Genomic DNA, 14,071 nt, shown 5'->3' with positions numbered 1-14,071 from the left:
AACCAAAATGCTGTGCAGATGAAGGAGAATAACAGAGGAATAGGGCTACCACCCCTCATCCCTCCGCAGAGCCACCTCACTAAAAATAAACATGGCTGTGAATAGTGGGAGCGGGAGAATCCAGAAATTTTATAAATTGGTACTTCTCCAACTTGAATGTGTTTCAGAATAACCTGAGGGTCTTGTTAGGGTGCAGATTCTGATGAAGGTGGCCTGCGGTGGGGCTGAGTTTCTATGTTTCTATCAAATTCCCCTGTGAGTAGCAAGGCTATAAGTTAAAGATCAGGTAGAAAAAGAATGAAGAGGGAAATGAAGGAGGGATGGAGGGCCTTAACCCCAATACTATTCCTGTGGCTCATGCCATGGAACCACTCCCTGAGAATGTCCTTTGGATTCTTTGCAATAGTATCTCCTTAGTAGTGTCCATGACAGAATTTTCTCTTGTGAGAATTATAGCCATTTACTTCTCTTGAATTTGTGTGACAAAAGGTGACACAGAATGTTGGCATGATCCATTCACCCCATTTCGTGGAGGGAGACACTGTGACTTTAGGGTAGCAAACCCCTCACACCAGAGACATCAGTGTTCCATGGAAAGGGCTGGGACAGAATAAGCTACATGAAATCTAAATGTCTAAGTGAGCAGAAACTCAGCCCCACCCCAGACCACCTTCATCAGAATTTGCATTCTAAGACATTCCTCGTAATACCTAGTACATTTTTGGGGGGTGAATCTGATGAGTTAGAGCAGCGATTCTCAACCTGTGGGTCGCGATCCCTTTGGCGGTCGAACGACCCTTTCGCAGAGGTCGCCTAAGACCATCCTGCTTATCAGATATTTACATGACGATTCATAACAGTAGCAACATTACAGTTATGAAGTAGCAACGAAAATAATTTTATGGTTGGGTCACAACATGAGGAACTGTATTTAAAGGGCCAGAAGGTTGAGAACCACTGAGTTAGAGGAATGCATATCCCTCCAAAGAAGCACTTGTGTGCTGCTCAGGAGAGCCAGCAGGGGCTTACCTGCCCCAACACCCCCCAGAGAACAGAGCGCAGCATTTTTCTGCCTTTTCGTCCCTCTCTCTCCCTCTTCTCACCCCAATGCTGAAGGAGCTATAAAAGGGCAGCTATGAGAGTACCTGAAGGCCAAGCTCTACCCTCTTTTCATGTCTCTCTTTGATCATATACACTTCTAAAACATGCTTTAACACATCTTTTACTGTGAACTTGCATGTTCATAACTTTTGCCAATTTTAAAAATTGTGTTTATATTTTCTTATTGATTTGTAAGAGCTCTTTATATATCAATACAATTAGGCTTTTCTTGTATGTGTGTGGTTAAAGTTTTGGACATATGGCCTTCAAAGATGCAGATTCTACTTATGCTCTTTGGGGGTCAGTTCTGTGGGTCACTGGAGTCCCACAAATATTAAGGCTGCATAACAAGCACCCCAAACTAAGTGGTGTGTTGAGAACAAGTAGAGGTTAAATTAGCCTCACCAACAGGTGGCTAAAGATTTCATGAATATTTAGTGCCTCATGAAAATTTGATGTATCATCTTCTTTATGAATATTGAGTGCCTACTTGGTTCTTCCATCCATTCCAATCTGTTTAAGCATCTGTATGTTCTACTTTTTTTGCCTAACGTTTCTCACATGATACCTATTTCTAAACTAGTGTTATCTTTCTCATTTATTTGTTGCTCTATTTTTTTATTGTAGAGTTGAATTTTTTTTTAATTGCAACCATTCATTACCTTCCCCAAGGCAGTTTGCAAAAGATTTGGGATGCGATATAAGAGGCCCATTATACAATTAAAAGCTGTCTTTCTTTCTTGACTTGGTCTCTTGTGTTAGGCACCAGATAGCCTGGCTAGGGAGATCAGCAGTATTCCTCCTGTCAAGGCCCGGTAAAGCCCACATGTTAAGTGCCAGGAGAATTTGTATGTTCTGACAGCAAGATGGGGGCTCCTTGGAGGCCATCCTGAGGCCATTCTGGCGCAGCCTTGGTGGAAAGTATGATTGTCAGAAATTAGCACGGTTGTGAATGGCACCAGATTCTCACTGCGCACACCTGCACTCTGGAGGTGGTGGAAGGGTGCTTGGTGGCACCCCTACTCAGTTATGTGTTCATTCTGTATAAAGAGAAAACTGTGTTTGAGATAAAGATTGGAAACATACACAAATCCCATCTCCAAACATTTGTGACATCCCATATAATGGCACAAGTGAAAACTTAAATTGCCCTCATAAAATGAAAGTAGTTATTGAAATAAACGTTATTCCTCCCACTTAATAGGAATCATTAGGCTTTTATTTTACATGGAAAGGGGGGATCAAAGGCAATAAAGACCCATTATTTTATGACAAAGCAATGCTTTATTGAGTTTTCATGAATTAAAATAGGTCACGGTCTTTTCAAAGTTCAGAAACAAAAGTGAGTAAATTTAGGAAGAGGATGTAGCATGGAAGGGAAGAAAATGAAAATACCAGAAGTTCTATACTTAAAATAATAGTTCTTTGCCCCTCCTCCCACTCTTGTGCTTGATAGAAATACAGAGATGAATCGTTTTCATTAGCTAAGCATATTCTAATGTTCTATTGGCTAAATGGAAATCTTATTATAGTCCCTGGTGGAATAATTTAAGCTAGTATTCTTTATGTGGCTGTGCATATAAATATCTAACTTCAGACTTTTAAGCAAGATCCAAATCAAACAAAATTAGTTAATTTCATCTTTCAGTAAGACATTGTTCAACTAACACACAGGTGTACTCTTTGGAAAGAAGCCAGACAGAAAAATACTTGAAACAGACTACAGAGAAATTACTAGAATTTACTAAAGACCATAGGCTACAGTTTTAATTACTTAAAGAGCAATTTATTCAAATAGCCAGGAGGGTTTAATCTCAGCTGAAAATGTTTGGGTAGGTTCCATGTTAGTTTCACCTTATTCTAGAATCTAAATCTTATATATTTTTTTTCCTTCCCAAAGTACCATATTGCTTTTTGGGTGATGCCAATAAATACAAAGTTCTTATTAGTTGAAATATGGGCAAACAAGAAATACTCACTCACTGTCTAGATACTCTTGATCTACATGTCTAAAGTACTTAGGATAAATGATACCCATGCCTCTTTGTTCTGCAAAGAGAGCCGAAAATCTCCAAAGATTAGACTTTCTTGCAGAGCTTCCAATAATAATACTTGATTACACAAGCAATTGATGTAGTAATAATTTCAGATAATAATAATGCTCAGCACTTAAACATTTGTCACCTTCAAAGTGTTTTAACCAGTTTAACCCTCCTAAAACCCCAATGAAGTAAGGAAGTTAGCAAGCAGTCCATTATTCTTACTGTTCATAGTCTTGAACTCAAACCACCAAAGTGTTTGCTTCCTCCTGTATCACTTGGATCCAGCCAGGTGGATGAATTGGGAAAAACATTTGTTTCACCGTTTCATTTTATCTCACATAATCCAGGAAGTTGACAGAGCACTGCTCTGTTCATATTCTTAGATTTATTTTTTTACATGATAAACATTAGTTTAATTATCTTAATGTCACAAAAATATCTGGTGGGTACCTTCGGTAACACACCTGAAACACAACTGCAAGGCCTCTGCCTTCTAATTCTAATTCTAATTCTAATTCTAATTCTAATTCTAATTCTAATTCTAATTCTAATTCTAATTCTAAGAAACTATATTTGGGAGTGTCCTCAGTTGTTATGGTAAGGCCCTCTGCCTGAAAGACAGTTGAGAAATAAGAGAAACTTTGAAGCCCTAACCGGTTTGGCTCAGTGGATAGAGTGCCTTCCAGCAGACTGAAGGGTCCTGGTTTTGATTCTGGCCAAGGATACATGTCCAGGATGCAGGCTTGATCCCCAGTTGGGGGCAGACAGGAGGCTGCAAATCAATGATTCTCTCTCATCCCTTTAAAAAAAAAAAAGAGGAACTTTGAAAGCATTTTTTTTAAATGTTTTTATTATTTTTTTAGAGAGAAAGGGAGAGGGATAGAGAGATAGAACTGGATATAGAGAGCATCATCGATTGGCTGCCTCCTGCATGCCCCCCACAGGAGATCGAGCCTGCAACCCAGGCATGTGCCCTGACCAGGAATCGAACCAATGGCCTTTTGATTCCTGGGTCAGTGCTCAATGGTTGAGCTACAATGGCTGGGCTGAAAGCATTTAAATCTCATCTACATGGAAGAGTTTGGAGTTTTAAACAAAATTATTCAGATTTAAGAGGAAAGTACTTAAACATTTTTGACAAAATTGAATTATTACTTGACTTTTACATCAATTTGAGAAAAGACTAATGGAATGCAATCATTGCTCTTAAAACCTGCTCCTCTTGATGCTGAGTTTAAAACTCTACTTGAGGCTTGGTTTAGAGAATTCCAAGGAATAGTTACTATGTTAGCCACGATAGAATAGAATTTGCGGTGATAGCAAATTAATTACAGGATCTCAGTGGCTTACCACAACAGAGTATCACCTGTTCCTTGTGAGTCAGCAGAGAAGTGGGATGGAAGGGGAGATCTGCTCTTGGGTTCCAGCTAATGGGTGCTCCACCATCATGTAGCCACACCCATTTGGAACACCCTTTATCCATCAGTGCAAAGGAAGAGAGAAACAGAGAAATCACAACTGCTGTTCTATGATCAGGTCTGAAAGGGACAAGTATTATTTCTAACCAGAATCCATTGACCAGAAGTAGGCTACAAGGAGAGCAAATGGGCCACATGGTGAGCATTATTGCCTCTGCCATAGTTACTATTAAACCTTTGTTATATTTTATGCATACATCATATTTTATGTAGATGTGCTATATGTAATATATATCAATTTATAGACATAAAGCACATTGCATGTGTTTTTACTTATATTTAAATGTAAAGTAAAAATGTATATTTCCCCTCTGATTTCCATGACCATTTTAGGGGAGTAATCCCATCAGGAAAACCATTTGCCCCAATACAAATACAAAGAACATTGAAGAACTGACTCTAATGTCTGGGTTAAGAACACTTACCTTCATCACTGTAAATCTATTGAGTGGAGAGCTTATCCCATATTCTTTGCATCTTCAACCAAAACCCACACTGCACACTCTCCTACCGAGACAATTCTGACAGTGGAGTTTAATGATATTGATGCTGGAGCACAGAGGGTAAATGCTATGTCCCAACCATTCACCACATTCGATTGAGAGACAAGCCAGGATTCATTAATATTTTGGCTGCAGCATGGTATCCACAAGCTCAGGGTCCCATATCATGAAAGTATGTGCTAAAAAATAACCTTATTTAACGGTGGTGGTGGGGGTGGGGCAATGGGATCTATTTTCAGGCCATTGTAAGGTTGGTCAAACCACTGAGGGAGCAAGGCTGAACACCAATAGATGCTAACTGGAGCCTAGTGCTGCTAGTTGAGCCCAGACCATGGTGATGGCTCTCTCTGCCTAGCATTTCTTTTCCCTTCGCCCCTCTCTTGGGTTAGCCCAGATGCCGGCAGTCCTAAGAACTGGCATGACTGTAAGCCAGACCCAGCCTGCTCTTCAAAACTCTCCCCTATCCCCTCCCTCAGGGAAGACCCCTTAACCTCCCTCTCACTCTTGTTTCTTGAGGTTTTCTGTTCCTCAGAGTCTTGCCCGAGGTCTGGGGTTTGAACCGTGTTCAGACACTGGGAAGCAGAGGTTAGGAGCCCATGGCTGCAGGTCTGAGGAGCTTTAATTAGAGGCTTCTCCAGACCACCCGCCTGCCAGCCTCTCCAAGCCCCTGCCGTCTGCATCCCAGAGGGGCCCTCGCCGCTGTGGGTGGCAAACCACAGCAGGACCCCCGAAGGTAGTCAAGTGGGCCTGAGGAGGCCATCAGACCTCAGCTGGTTTTAATCCTATAAGACCGAAACTTAACATACGAGGCGGGCAAGATAAAAAGTGCTTTGGGGTGGCATCAGTGTTCCATGTTGGACTCCAAGCCCCATTGGGCCATATTCAATGACGATAATAATGAGGCTGATATCAGTGATGCCAGCAATCATAACCACCACATGATGGTAACAGAGCAGAAGCCAAGGGAGAATCCTGATCCTTGTCTGGGGCTGCCTGCTGCATGCGTGTTGTCCTTGATGACTGAACAGGAAGCCCAAGTAAATGGCATCCAGGGACTGCGGGGCCTCCTGGTCCAGCAGCTCTGCTGGAGGCGCTGCCCATGCATCTCCATAGTCACCCTCAGGCCCATGTCTGGTTGCCCAAAGTTGAGCCTGGGAGTCCAGCCAACATTCCGCTGACTCCTCCCCAGCAGAGTTGGCCTGAGGTTCCTGGAGACACTGGCCTAGAGAGTCCAGGAGCGTTTGTCTGGGTTTCCTCCCAAGGAGACTTTGGCACCTGGAGACAGGATGACCAATTCACAGCAAGAGCCAGTGACCCAGAGCAGACAGATGACGCACCAGAAAAAGCATGTTCTCATTCCCTTGTGTTACTTGGTAAGCTCGGTACAAAAAAGACAGCCCTTCCTCAGAGCTCTGCACGCCTTCTCCTGCCCCACAGCGCAGCCCGGAGCTTGGTCACCATGCCACACAGGCTGCCTGTGTACCTCCCCTCTCCTCAGAGCTGTCATCTCCCCTCTACACCCTCCTCTCGCCCACTCTGGTTTCAGAGGACAAGCTGGGTCCTCTTCCTTTCCAAGGCCAGTCACTCTACTTTGCCCTTGGCTTCCCCATTTCCCCCATTTTTCCTCTTTTCGAACCATCCAGTCTTCTGTTGTGTATGTTTAGCAGCTCTGCCCACTTGGCCTATGGACATGCTCCAGTCATTCTTAAAACAGAACTTCATGATATCATATCTCTCCCATCTACATCCTCTCTTCTTTCCTTACCTCCCACTTACATTCTAGCTGCCCCATTTTTTTGCTGTTTTATTGTTGTTATAAAATATATGTAAAGTAAACTTTACAATTTTAAGTGTACAATTTAGTGGCGGTAAGTAAATTCCCATTGTACAGACATCACCACCATTGGTCCCTCTCTGAGCCGCTGTAAGTTGGCTGTCACCTGCACCACTGAACCGCACCTGCTCTTGCTGAGCTCATCAGCAGCCTCCTGGTTGCTGGATCCAGTGGAAGGCCATTTACGTCTTGTCTAACCTCTTTGAGGCATGTGCTGCTGTTTGAGGCATTGCTTCCTTTTGGAATGACTGCTGCCTGGCATTGTGGCCTCTCAACGCCTCTCGTTCTCACCACCCACCTGGCCACACCCGCTGTCCATCACAGGTCCTCTTCCTCTGCCTTAGATTCTGCAGCTCCTTGGGAATGCGCCCCCAGCTCCCTGTGCTTCATTCCACATGTCAGTTATCTCTTAGTTCTCTGGCTGGGTCCCTTCCGTGCAGGACCCCCCTGTACTAAGGCTGAATGTCAATGCCCAAAGTCTTTCTCAGCAGAGAGTTGGTCCAGAAAATATTCTGGAACATTTCTCACCTCAAATGAACTTCTCTAGTGTCCATAACCCAGTAGCAACAGGTACCTGAGGAGTGTCTGGTTGGTAGAAGAACTGGACACGTTGGGAGAGTTGGTGACTGACGGCACAGACAAGTTAATTTTGTAGTCCTTATGAAGCAAAGAAGAAATCCCCAACTCACTGCAGGCAAAACAGATGGCCTGCAGATGTGGGAACATATACTGACCTCCCATCTTTGCACCATCCTCAGGACTCTTCCTGATTCCTCTAAGCAGAGCTGGGTTCTGCAGCTGCCAGCCTCGTAACCCGCTATTTTCGAAGACAGGAGGAGGGAGTCCCTGTGTTCAGGGAAGCACAGTGTGAAAATGAAGGCTTTCAACACCCCTGAGGGGAAAGAAAAGAGGACAGAGGATAGGCGTGGGCAAGAGCACGAGCTGGTGAAAGGCCCACAGGGGCCCACTTGCTTCTTGTCTAAATTTAACAGTAAATGGCATTAACCCCGCCATACAATGACCAGGAATACACAGGCCCTGCCACACACGGGGGCTCGGAGGCCTCTGTAGAATGAGATGGACCTGGGAGAGTTTTCCCTGGGGACTTGCTGACTCAGGGCCTGATGACTGCAGAACCAGCAACAGCCACCCAATGTCAGAATACTGTGGCTACACTTAGCCAGCCCTGGCGGTAACTGCTGGCATCTAAGGGAAGGATTTTTGACGGTTTAATATAGTTATAATTGTAAACTGTTGTATGGTCAGTTCCCACAGGGACCAGGAAAGACAAAACCCTTGGGAATGATTGGTGATCCTATGTAGGGAGCACTCTTACCTTCTCTCTCTGGACAATTCCTGCTGATCTTTCAAGACTCAACTTATGTGTTCCCCCACTGTGGGAGGTCTTCCCATCCCTGACAATGAGTTTCACAGGCCCTCTTCTGTGTGTCCTGGGTATGCCCTTCTGCCGTATAATTTTTTATTACATGTGTCATAATCATCTACTAATCTCTCTGTCCCATCCATTGGACTGGGTACTCCCTGAGGGTAGGGCACCTGTTTCTGATGCCTATCAGAAAAATCTGGATAAATAAATGAGTGATGAATGAAGATTTGAGGTGACTGGTTCTCAAGAGCAAGACTGGGAAATTGTTCTCTACAATGGACACACATTGTTGGGTGTGTGGGAAGCCCAGATGGTGAAAAAGCATCTGGAGCTTACCAAGCAAGAGAAACTCTGGGTTGTGTAACCAGGGCCTCAGAAGGAGCAGGTGTTATTTTACCAAATGCTCTCTGTGAAATGGCGGGGAACATAAATTACTGGCACTGACTAGGTGAGGACCTGTTTCCAATGTATGACCCAGACTTACATAGCATTAAGCTGGACAGGCAAACATGTGTTTGTTTTGTTCTGTGTTGTTCTGAATAATTTTATTACTTTTTTTCTCCCCAAGAGACCAGTCGACTTAAGGAGAGCATCTCTGATAAAGGCATCTCTTTAACCTAATGAATTCACTAAAAACAATTAAAACCAATTGCAGGTCTTTGTCAACAACTATGGCCAGTATTGATTCACTTATCCTGGGTCAGACCATTGCTTGGTCTGAGATAGAGCCCAGGATTGCCAATGTAGTACCCCCTCCATCATACCAAAGGGTCAGAACGTAGGTCCATGGATGGAACAAACATTAGGCCTTTCCGTTGTTATCAAATCAGTTGTTTTTTATATTTATAAAAAGCCCCCTTTGCAAGCCTATAATGACAGGAAAGTTAGATTTTCTACATAAAAGAAGGAGGCCCTAGCAAAGGGGAGAAGACATTCAAGTTCTGTGCATGTTGGGGCAGAAGGAGGTAAAGATTGATGGGGGAAGTGAAACCCTATCATCCTGGCTCTGAGACCCAAAGGCTTGTCTGGAGCAGGGGAAGAAAATAGACCCCAGCCTGCAAGCCTGGTGGGCTACTTAGCACCCCAAGTTGGAAGATCCAGGGCTGGAACATTCTCACTGCTTTTGCATTATTTCATTAGGCTGTTGACAAATAAACACATGGAAACAATCCACAGCCAGGCACTGATTGCATTTTCTTTCAGAGGCATGGCTGGCCCTAGTCTTCTGTGAAAGATTACCTTAATCCCTCATTGACATCTGACCCAGCCTCACATTTTCCGAAGTCTCTTAGTCATGTTTTCAGAGGGATTTGACTCCTGTTCCCTCTACATGACTTTGCACACAGTGTTCACCTCATGGTCCTTAACAAAGAAGCCACCCCCTCCATGGTGGCTCATGCAGTAGCCCCACCATCCAGGAGCCATGTTTTCCAGAAGCAGACTTAGCTCTTCTTTATTGATTATGTGTACAAAACTAGAATCTTCTCCATCAGAATGTAAACACTTAGGGTATCACTATTTCTGTATGTCCCATCCTCCCTAACATTTTGCTGGCTACACACTGGGTCTCAGTCTACACCTTTTCACTCATTGAGTGAGGGTCTAGCAGCCTCAAGCCTATGTAATAAAAGGCTAATATGCAAATTGACTGAACAGCTGAACGACTGGTTGCTATGACGTGCACTGACCACCAGGGGGCAGACGCTCAATGCAGGAGCTGCCCCATGGTGGTCAGTGCTCTCCCACAGGGGGAGCGCTGCTCAGCCAGAAGCCGGGCTCACGGCTGGTGAGCACAGCGGCGGTGGTGGGAGCCTCTCCCATCTCTGTGGCAGCACTGAGGACCCCTTGGGGGGATGTCCAACTGCCAGCAGGCAGACATCCCCCAAGGGGTTCCGGACTGCAAGAGGGTGCAGGCCGGGCCAAGGGGGACCCCCCCCCCGCCCCCCACTGCACGAATGTTGTGCACTGGGCCTCTAGTAGTATATGGTAAACTAATTTCTCTTGTATGCATTTGGAATGATACTAGTTATGCCCCATCCTTAGGAGACTAGGAAAATGGTCATTAATTTTCTGAGTTCTGTGGTTCAGATGAGCAAGGCTGGTTGAGAAAGGCAGGCAGAAGTTGGGGTAACCAGTGGCAGAATGAGTGCTGAACCATTGAACCTCATTCTGTCCACAAGGACGGTAATTGAACTCCTTCCTTGCACAAGGCAGAGCAAGGTTCACTAAGAAGCTAGTGAAGCGTAGGCATCATGGTTTCTCACTTGCATAGGGGCTCCTTCAAAGGCGCAGTACTTAATCTTATATTTATAATTTTAAAATATTTATCTTAAAGGGACCTTTCTCTTCCCTCCAATTAAAAAGACTTCAGTCCTCACAAGACCTGTTTCTCCCCTGCTGCCTGTGCTGTGCTATAAGGGGTGAGGGTCTGAGAAATGTTGGTGCAGGTTCTGCCTCTCCTAGGAAAGAGATGGGACATGGACATCAAAGATGAATAATTACCAGAGTAACTCCCAGATGTTTGGATGGTGCCTTTCCTACCCAGGATAAGTTTAAGAGCAGCTATTTCTGTTTCAGCCAGTTTGACTTCTTAGAATTGAACACCCCCATCTGGTACAGCCATTGCCTGCAGTGTCCACAGGATAACTGGAGGGAAAAACTTCAATCACCTTGGCCTAGCCAGTAAAATCTATTGATCTTGGAAAGCCATTGTATTCGTCAATGTAACTTTCAATAACTTTTCTAACAAAGGATCCTACAGACTCAGCTGCTTAACCCAACACAGCTCCATTTCTTGCTCACATAGTCTGATGTGGATTGGATGGCTTCTCTCACATGCACTCTTCCACACAGTAACTCAGGGATCCTGGCTTCTTTATAGCATGATGCTGCTATTTAAATACATCGAACGAGAGAACCCTGGTGAAGGCACACCAGCCCTTTACTGTCTTAACCCAGAAGTGGCCCACATCACTTCTGCTCATATCCATTGGACAAACTCCATCATATGCCTCTACGTAACTACAGAGAAGGCTGGGAAATGTCATCTTTATGCTCTGGAGGAGAAAAATGAGATCATATCTGGAAAACACGGAAACAGTTGTTTCTCATTGCCTTGAGAATGGTGATGGGTGGCTCTCCTCACGGTGTGCAGAGGAGGGAGCTGGAGGTGAGGAAAGAATTGTTGGCTGCACAGGACTGGTTCTGGAGAGAGACTGCTAAACTGAGGAGCCCTTTGTTGATCTGAGATGCGATTGGTGGGCTGTGGCCCAGATAACCTCTCTTCTGGAATGAAACCATTTCTCTGACATATGAATCCCAGAGAGCTTCAAACCCTAGTCCTCACAGATGTGCCGCCCCGCCCCCCCCGGAGCATTTTCTTGGCGATGTCTAGAGATTGGGGCCATGTCACCAGTGCCTTTCAGAACTGATGTTGGAGAGTTCCTCAGGTTGAACTATTCACTCCCATAGTGTGAACAGTAGCCTAGAATCAGGTTAACTTAGCAACCTGCACTGCAGTTTTCCACCAGATCATCGTGAGCGGGGGCAGGAGGTGTTTCTTGGGCGTTCGTCATTCCGTATGTGTTTGCACAGGCTTTCCTTTGAGAGAGCATGCCTCCTCAACCTGACCGTCTATTTATGCACAGGCTTCCTGATTCACTGTGCACTAGTTAAAATGTCCAGTGTGGAAAGTATTATGACAGCTATGCAACCACCATAGATTAGAAGCAGCTATTGCTTCAGATAGGATCTGAGTTACCAGAAAATTGGGCACTGACTGGATTAACAACTTTATTCTTTTCTCTGCTCTTGTTTATCATTTTTTACTCTTGGGAGGTGAGTTCTATGTGTTCCTCATGGAGTGTCCCATGGCATTGACATCGGGGATCAGATACATGGCCACGCAAAAACTATTTATGGCAGCAAGTGAGCTTTTGAGCATTGAACTTTTAAAATGTTTCATTCTCAAGCTTTGGCTCATTACTCAAGAGGTGGAGATCCCTTTGACAAAAACAACAAAGCACAGCTAACTAAGCATTCAGACAGCCCATGTGTGGTGACCTTGACTTTGTGTGTTTTGAGTCCCTTAACTATCCATGATTGTTGAGTATGGAACTTTGGCCTCCTGCAGGTTCCCTTGTAATCTTATCTTACAATACAACATGGTTTTGTAATGAAAGGTAGTCGGGTTCCCACGAAGGGTCATACAGTTTGTGTGAAGCATGAAAGCGCTTGGCCAAGCAGGTTTGTCAGGCTGGAATGCAGCGCTCCCTGCTCTCTGGTCCTGGGCTGTGTCAGCCCAGAGGATAGGACACCTTTATGTAATTCAGAAACGGCACCCCTTAGCCGAGAAGCACCATACAGTGTATCTGCCATACCCCTCACCATGCCTGCTGTTTCCAATGCCCTCAGCTTCCAGTTGACATTCGAGTTTCTTTAGTGACACCCAAGGAGACAAAACCAGAGGTGGAGGAATGTCTCCCCAAATACAATTTCTCTCAAGTTTCCAAAATCCTCTATTTACTTCCAGCTTCTTCAGTGATATTGCTGCCCACAATATCCAGCACACATGAAGGATTCTCTTGCACATTCCACCCTATAGAACAGTGGTTCTCAACCTTCCTAATGCCGTGTCTCTTTAATACAGTTCCTCATGTTGTGACCCAACCATAAAATTATTTTTGTTGCTACTTCATAACTGTGATTTTGCTACTGTTATGAATCGTAATGTAAATATCTGATATGAATCGTAATGTAGATATCTGATATGCAGGATGTATATTCATTGTTACAAATTGAACATAATTAAAGCATAGTGATTAATCACAAAAACAATATGTAATTATATATGTGTTTTCCGATGGTCTTAGGCGACCCCTGTGAAAGGGTCGTTCGACCCCCAAAGAGGTCGCGACCCACAGGTTGAGAACCGCTGCTGTAGAAATGTGATGTACAACATGACAACATTTTGTGACATTAACTTCTGTTTTACCTCCCCATAGGGTTAAATATGATCTCCTTCCCTCTCCACTCAGCCAATTTGAACAACCAGGCTATTCTGTGCTCAGTCCCCAAGGACAGGGATGGGAAATCTAGGCAGCAGAGAGAAATCAAGAATTGTCTTGATGTGCATTTCCAGAAGCTGATACTTTGAGGGAAGTGGGGAGGACTCTGTGTGTAGACTAGATGGGAGGACACCCTGAATGAGAGCAGAGATTCCCACTCCTGGTCTTTAGAGAGGCTCTCCCTGGTGAAGGAGGTCTGTGGTCTGCCTGTTGGTGATTCTGCTGGGAGGATTCCCCTGCCCCAACATGGCACCAAATAAGCCCCAAGCTCTCAGAGTGGCACAGGAAAGCTGGGAGAATACTCATATCTAAAGGGTCTTATGCCTGGAATGAGAATGCTCTGAGGACCTGTGGTACCTGAAAACGGTTCACCAGATGGAGTGATGGCAAATTAGCACAGGCACGATGCTTCCTCCCACCCAGTCCCTTGGCATGGTGTAAGCTTCCCAGAATACAGACACAATCCTGAGGAAAACAGAGGTGCTTGAGACTAAACTTCTGCCACTGCAGGGGAATGACACTCAAAATAAACAAAGTTATAGAGAAACAGGTGAATTGCACACCTCACCACTGAGCAGGGATTCAAATGTAGGAGCTGTATACATCCAATCCTCTTCCCACCTTTCCCTCCCCACCACCCCTGCACCCCCATCTCTGTCC

Source organism: Myotis myotis, unplaced genomic scaffold, assembly GCF_014108235.1.
Source record: "Myotis myotis isolate mMyoMyo1 unplaced genomic scaffold, mMyoMyo1.p scaffold_m19_p_14, whole genome shotgun sequence".
NCBI classification, from domain to species: Eukaryota; Metazoa; Chordata; class Mammalia; order Chiroptera; family Vespertilionidae; genus Myotis; species Myotis myotis.
The sequence above is the reverse complement of the archived record's forward strand: the minus strand, read 5'-3'. Positions refer to the sequence as shown.